Source organism: Psammomys obesus, unplaced genomic scaffold (assembly GCF_907164565.1).
Source record: "Psammomys obesus unplaced genomic scaffold, mPsaObe1.curated_primary_1811, whole genome shotgun sequence".
Lineage (NCBI taxonomy): Eukaryota > Metazoa > Chordata > Mammalia > Rodentia > Muridae > Psammomys > Psammomys obesus.
In genome coordinates this window covers 1,252,703-1,260,088 of record NW_026594240.1, presented here as the reverse complement: position 1 = coordinate 1,260,088, position 7,386 = coordinate 1,252,703, and positions in this window count along the sequence as shown.

The following is a 7,386-nucleotide window of genomic DNA, read 5'->3' as shown; positions in this document are numbered from 1 at the left end:
GGCATTGCCAGGTGGGGAGATGCCTCTGTTCCTGTTCCTGGATGTGTGCACATCTGCAGAGCAACTGCAGATATAGCCTGGAGTTAGAGCAGGAGGTTGATGGAGAGCCTGGGGACACAGGATGCCGGGGGGAGGTGGCTGCATTCTCATCCAGGTGGTTAGGGAGACGAGGAGGCAAAAAGCGGAGGGAGGGAACGGCCCATCATCGCCCCACCACAGCAGGCTGGGGCGGTTTGGTGAAAGCAGGCTCTCCCAGACTGAGCACCAGGCTTATGTATACACATGTCTTGTTGCTTCAAGATTTCTTACTGATTTGTGAGCTGCTTCCGGGGCACATTCTGTAAGCCTGTTGTATGAGACCCCCTGACTGGAGATAGGAACCTCCTGTAACTCCTCAGTACTGAGGAGGAAGAGTTAGGACTTCTAGCAGGGACTCCCAGCTTTCTCTGATGCAGCCCCAACTTGCTTCCAGCCTTATCTAATAAGCCTCCCATGAAGACTCATTCTTTACGTTTGCATTGCCACTCCCTGAGTGACCAAGCTGCTGGAGCCCCACAGTGCCTCTCAAGAGCGGCTGCATTGTGCCTGGCTCCTCCAGGAGGCCAGGGGCCAGGGCAGAGGGCAACCTTTGGTGTCATTTCTCAGGCCACCCCCACTTAAAAATATTTCTTTTTATTTTATGTGGTTTTTTTGGGGGAAGGGGGGGGCTTTCTGTGTACCATGTAGTACCTACAGAGGCCAGAAGAGGGCGAAAGATCCTTTGAAACTGGAATTACAAATAGATGTGAGCTGCTATAAGGTTGCTGGGAATGGAACCTGGATCCTCTGGAAGAACAACAAGTGCTCTTAACTGCTGAGCCATCTCTCTAGCCCCTCTCGAACTTGGTTTTTGTTTGTTTAATTTTAATGTAGTTATTTGAGGCAGAGTCTCACTGTGTAGCTCTGGCTGTCCTGGAACTCACTGTAGAGATCATGCTGACTTCAAGTGCACAGAGATACACTTGCCTCTCAAGGGCTGGGGTTAAAGACATGTTCTACTATGCCTAGCTCTCTTATCTAGTTCTGTTTTTGAGGCAGGGTCTTACTGTGTAACCCAGACTGGCTGTGAACTCCACTTCCCTCCCTGTTGAGAGCTAGGATTATAGAGGCACTTGGCTTCTCAAATCAGCATAGATTATTTTCAATATACTTCCAATATAGTTGGTTCAGGAGGTATGTTTTTTTGTTTGAAAGGCTGGCCTTGAACTTAATCTGTGACTTTGGATGACCTTAAACTCCTGTTCTGCTTTTATTTTCCAAGTGTGAGGGTTACCAGGTTCATGAGTGCTGGGCTTCAAGCATGCTAGGCAAAAACTTTACTGAGTTACATCTTCAGCCTGAAGGGGTAAAGATGTACCCCTTTGGCTGTTCTTGCTTCTAGTAACTTCTTCCTTAGAGCTGGTGCCTTTTATTTGTTAAGTCTTTCTGCAAGTTGGTGTGGAAGGTCCCCTCTCCTTGCTGAGCCTCGAAGGCGGGCTCCTGTTACTTTTCATTCCCGTGGCCAACCATGATACGTGGCATTCGTGTGTGTGGTGGCTGAGAGCTCGGCTCCAGAGGAAACCTGCTCTTCCTGGCTGTGTAGACAGCAGCAGCCAGTTTTCTCTCCGTTTTGTCTTGTACCCTGAGGTGCCTGGGCCTCCCTACTCTGAGACTTCATGTGTCTAAGGTGGTAAGACTGCAGACAGGCCCAGCTGCAGGCTGACACACAGACAGCCGCTTCCTAGAGCTACATGGTAAATCTATGGGCTGCACTGAAGTTGAATTGGGAGAGATCTGGATCCAGAGAAAGCAGCTGAGTGTGAAATCTAGGCAAACCCACGTGAGAGTAGATCTCTTTCCTACTGATTATACGTCCAGTTTATTCATATTAAAAATAAGATTAGTGTTGCAGGCTGCTTTTGGAGTTTGGAGAAGGTTAAGAGCTAAACCAGGCTTGGTGGTGCACACCTTTAATCCCAGCACTTGGGAAGCAGGGGCAGGTGGATTTCTTTGAGCTTGGGGTCAGCCTGATCTACATAGTGAGTTCTAGGACAGCTAGACCTATGAGGAGGAACCCTGTCTCAACACACACACACACACACACACACACACACACACACACACACACACAGACAGGGAGCTTAACTCCCGCACACACAGTACTACAAGGACTCCAGTATTTGAGAAGTTTTATCTAGTCCCTCCCTCTCGTTCCTCTCTTGTGGGTGCCACTGTTTTTCTTCCTCTTGACAACTGCTGGGGAGAACCCGTTCTTACCTCCCCTAGAACCAGCCCTGTGGCTTGGCATCAAGCTTTCTCAGGGTCCCCACTAGGATTCCTGGGCTGTAGAAGCTCTGCAAGTTTCCAGTGGGTGCCCCTTGTGAGGTCTCCTCTGCTACTGCTGCTACTTCAGGGACCAGAGTTTCCCACCACCCTGGGTTCCCATATTCCTGCCTCCAGGCCCACAGCCAAGAGATCCTGCCTTCCATCGCTGACCCTGACCCCTGGGACTCTTCCTAGCCTGAGAACAGTTCCCCTTGCTTTATCACCCTTCCCTGAGAACACGGGCTGGAATTCTAAGAGGCCAGGAAAATTCTTCCAAAGTGTGAAGAAGGGGGCAGGCTCCTGAGTGAACAAGATCCCTGTCCTTCATTTCCGCTTCTGGCCAGCCCTCTTTTTCCCACATCACCCCTGGGAGAGGAGTTGGTGGAAGCCCCAGTGAGTACCCCTAAATGTTGGAGCTTGTTACAGGTGGGAGATGTTCCTTGCAGGGAGCCAAAGGGGAGTTGGTACATGTTCAAGGCACCCCACATCTCCCAGTCTCCTGTGCTCCCTGAGGATCTTGAGTATGTCCAGAGACCCAGGAGCAGCTATCCCTTACCAGTGCGCTAGTGAGAAGAGGGCAAAGGCCATGGGAAAGTCTGTGAAAAAAAGTTGAGGGGCGGTGACTTCCTTCTCAGAGCAGCCTAATAAAATCCACCTTTGAAGACTGAGAGCAGATGGGGGGGGGTGTCTGTGGTTACAGAGGGCTGCAATTGTTCTTAGTGAGACCTGGAAAGATCCCAAAGAAGAAAATGCCAGGATTCTGAGTGACTTGGCTGCCAATGTGACCATCAGAGTAGCTCATCTTGAGTAGGTGTGAGCCCCAGAGGCTGGAGCTTTATTTTATGAGGTCTTTGCTTACAGGTGACCCAGAGAGGGGAAGATCCAGCAAAGCCACACAGTATTTGTTTCTCCTCATGGTTGGCAGGGCCTGGCTTTACCTTGCTCTCATTCTCCCAGCCACTCTTCACATAACTTTAAAAAAATACATGTATTCTCCACTCTCAGCAAATCCCATGCTTATTCTGAACCCTCCTCCTCCTAAACAGTTACCTGTGAACTTTGACCCCAGGAATCCATTTTGAGGAGAGTACTTGAGAAAAACAAGATAGAGCCCTTAACTCCCAAGAGCTTGCAGACAGTCTGTTAAATTGCCCCTTCAAAGGACAACTAAAGCAATGTGTGTTTCACGCCCTGTTTTCTTGGGTGTAGGGAGAAGTACAGGCTCTGGACTGAGATTCACGTCAGGGTCCTGGGCCAGCAGACCTGACACAGCTGCTCCAAACCCTGGTACTCTACTGCCTGTCTGAGTGTACAAGCCCGAAAACCTCCTTCCCGCAGCCTTTCTTTCCTCCCACAGAGGCCCTGTGGAAGACTGTCCTTCCCGGGACTCTGCCTCCTGGAGCAACCACAGTGGGACTGCTGAGACCACATGGCCAAGGTCTGTGACACCCTAGGGTTTTTCTGCGGGGCTGCTTAGGTACAGGGACAAGGACCCTCAGTTTAGGCTCCAGGCTGTCTTGCTCTTGGCCCTACACTCTCTTCTTCAGACAGTCAACACATTTTTGTGTTGTTTTGTTTGTGTGTGTGTGACAGGGTTTCATATAGCCCAGGCTGGCTTGAAATTTGATATGTAGTCAGGGATGTCCTGGAATTTCTGATTCTCCTACTTCTACTTCCTGAGTGCTGGGAATACAGGCGTGTGCCACTGCTCCCAGCTTGTAGTGGTGGCGGGGACTGAACCCTGCATTTTAGGCAAGCACTTCATCCACTGGGCTGCGCTCTCCAGCTCTGTGGTCCATCTTTGCTGTGGGATTTAGTGAGTCATTTTGTTTTTCTTGTCTTTATTTCCAGGGAGGTCTGTTTGAAAGGAGGATCTAAAGTAATCACCCTAATGGAATGGTCACGACAGAGGAAGCCACGGTCTGCTTGTTATGGTTTGAATATGAAATATGCCCCACAGGCCTGCATATGGAACAAATTGGCCCCCAGCTGGGGGTGCTGTTTTAGGAGGTGGGGGGAACATTGAGAGGTGGCGCTTCGACCGAGGAAGGTGGCTGGCACATACCTCTGAAGGGTATCCTATTCCTGGCTGCTGTAGGTAAACAGCTCTGTCCTCGACATCACCCGAACTATGATGCTGTGCTTTATTGGGCACAGTGTTGCCCCTGCCATAGCTGAAAGGGCTAAGACTGTGAGCTGGGACATGGCCTTTCAGCTGTTCCTCAGACATCTTCGTAGTGACAGGAAACCCAATTCTACCCCAAATAAATTCTTCATTGTCCAACTAAGGGTAGGGGCATGTCTTGGGAAAAGGTAACTGGCCAAAAGGAAATCTGGGTTCTGATTCTGACCTAAGTCTCTTCCTTCTGGGGCCATAGTTTCCTCATGTATAAGACACAGAGCTGGATTCTGTGAACCTCCAAGGTCGTTTAGAGGTGGGTGGAGGCTGAGGTAAACAAACACAGGACAATAGCCATGTATTTGACTGTTAGGATGTGCTGTGCATTTTCCATAGGTTGTTCTAGTTAAAATTCAACCACATGATGATAGAACATTATTCCTATGAGGAAACTAAGGCACAGAGAGCATAAGTGACTTAGGCCTGTAGGTAGCAAAGGCAGAATCAGGACCTAGGCGACCCTGTCCAGGGCTTGGACCTTAGTCACTGTCATGTGAGGTCTGGTTCCAGGTCTTGTAACCAGGGCCAGGGAGCTAGCCCTACTGCCTGCAGTCCAGCGTTTCTTCCACTTGGTTCAGCAACCTGTTCAGCCAGGACAGTGGCACCTCTAGCTTTTGGGAGCTAGAGCTAAGCTATACTCCACCTCATACACTTTGAAAACAGGCCTTAGGACAGCGTGAGGATTCCTTTTGTTTTATTGTGTATTTGAGGGAGGGCCTTACTGTGTGGTCCAGCCTGTCTTGAACTGGAGATCCTCCTGCTTTGGTCTCCCGAGTGCTGGGCTTGCACATATATGCTACCATACCCAGCTCTAGAACCTAGCTTCTTGGAAGAGGCCTTGGCAGGCTTTAGCTTTGCAGAGAGGGACTCCAGGAAGCACTGCGTGTTCCTGGCCCAAGCATCATATATGCAATCCTACGTAATATTTCTTCCCTGGGCTTCTGCCACCTGAGGATGTGGCTCAGTAATAGAACTGCCCTCGCATCAATGAGGCCTTAGGTCCAACTCCAAGAACCAAAAGAAGGAAAGCTTGCTCTTTAGCCAGATGTGGTGGACACATCTCTAGTTTTAGTTCAAAGCCCTTCTCTGACTCTCATTTGCCCCAGAGGACCCCGAGCCAGGAGCTGGAGAGCCCACCGAGTTCTGATTCCACTCGGTACTGCAGCCTCCTGCAAGGCTGTGCTGTTTGAACTCTGGGTTGGATTTGGCTTCTTCCTCAGAAGACAATTTATGGCGACATGTCGGAGACTCTGTTTTAATGAAGTTGCAAAAGTAGGTTAATGGGCTGTGGGTGTTTTTCATCCCCTCCCCCTGCCCCATCTCCACCCCTGGGCAGATGAGTGATGCATCCACCAGTGAGAGGCAAAGCCGGCTAAGGCTCCAGCCTGGACACATAAGCTCGCACATCTGTCCTTGGCCTTCCCTTGGGCTCCTCAGCCTCAGCCGGCATTACCACTAAGTAGGTGCCCTGAATGTCTAGCCCTAGTTGCTCTGGCTATAGCCAGGGCACAGGAGAGCTGGGGCGACTCTTCCTCTCCTGTCTTGAGGGAGGGGCAGGTCATAAGTTGAGTGGAAAGGCCTGTGATGAGGAGTAGATTCTGGAAAGACAGAAGCTAGAATGAGGGAAGGGCCTGAGTTTCTGGAGCCCTTCCACGTGCTGTCCCTGCCTCTCAGCTTCATCTCTGGGCCTGCTTTAAAGCTGCTCTTAGAAGAGGCTCTTTCTCTACCCCAAGTCTCCAGGGTGTCCTTGCTCAACTCTGAATGTCCTGCAGCCTACTGCTCATAGACCTTCCCTGCCCATATGCCCAATTTAGGAAGTTTGACGGGATTAAGCTGTGGGAAACTTTCCTGTTTGCTTGCCTGGATACACAGTGAAGACCTGTTATCTCTGGAAGTCTGGGGTCTCCTGCAAGAAGGCTCCAATTTACCCATGGACTCTCCCTGTCTCAGCAATACTCAAAGCAAAACTCTCAGCAAGAGGTGGGATGTGGGTAGAACATGGCCTAGCTGCCTGGCTGTCTGGCAGCTTCATTCCCTGCTCTCTCCCTTGGACACTTCTGTTCTCCTATCCAAGCCTCCCCTTGCCCCCAGCTCTCTCCTACCATTACAAACCTCTCTAGGAAGAGATCTCAAATACTGCCTGGGGCTCGGCACAGGCTGCTTTGGACGGGCTTTCCATGTTCTCATATCCATCCTAGGCTCCCTCTCCAACCCAGACATGACTTCACAGCTTGTCCTGGTCCTTGCTCCTGCTGCGTGTTGCTGAGGTGAAACTGTGTGCGCATGGAGTGCCCCTGGGCTGCTGCAGGGCTTCAGCTGTGACTGCAGGACCCAGTCAGCACCACCTTGTCCAAGCAGCTCAGCAAGAATCAGCTGGGTCTGCTTGTGTCTGGGGATTGGTGACAGCGTGGCGTCTCTTTCCCTGGTCCCAGCTGAGGGACTCCCTCACTTGAGATGCTAGACAGGACTCAAGAGCGAGGCAGGTGTCTCCTGGATACAGACAGGAGCCCAGGACCATGTGTTCCCCGGAGCTTCTGTGGAATTTTCACTGATAAGAAGGACTATGACTTCCACGGCCACACATGCACACGTGTGTGGAGCTGTTGGAGTGTGGGTTTGTAGGGAAGGGGATGAGGACATAGGTCCTGGGGAGCAGGACAGAGGAGCAGACATGGGCCATGTCTGGTGAGAGAAAGGACACTCACACCCAGGACCTGACTTAGGAATAGCTCACAGGCACACAGGGAGAGAAAGAAAGGAGAAAGAGGGTTTTAATTAGAAGAGCTGCATGAAAGAGGAGAGCTGGCCTTGAGCAGAGAAGGGAAACCATCAGCAAAGGGGATTTCTGAGGCAGGGGCACAAGA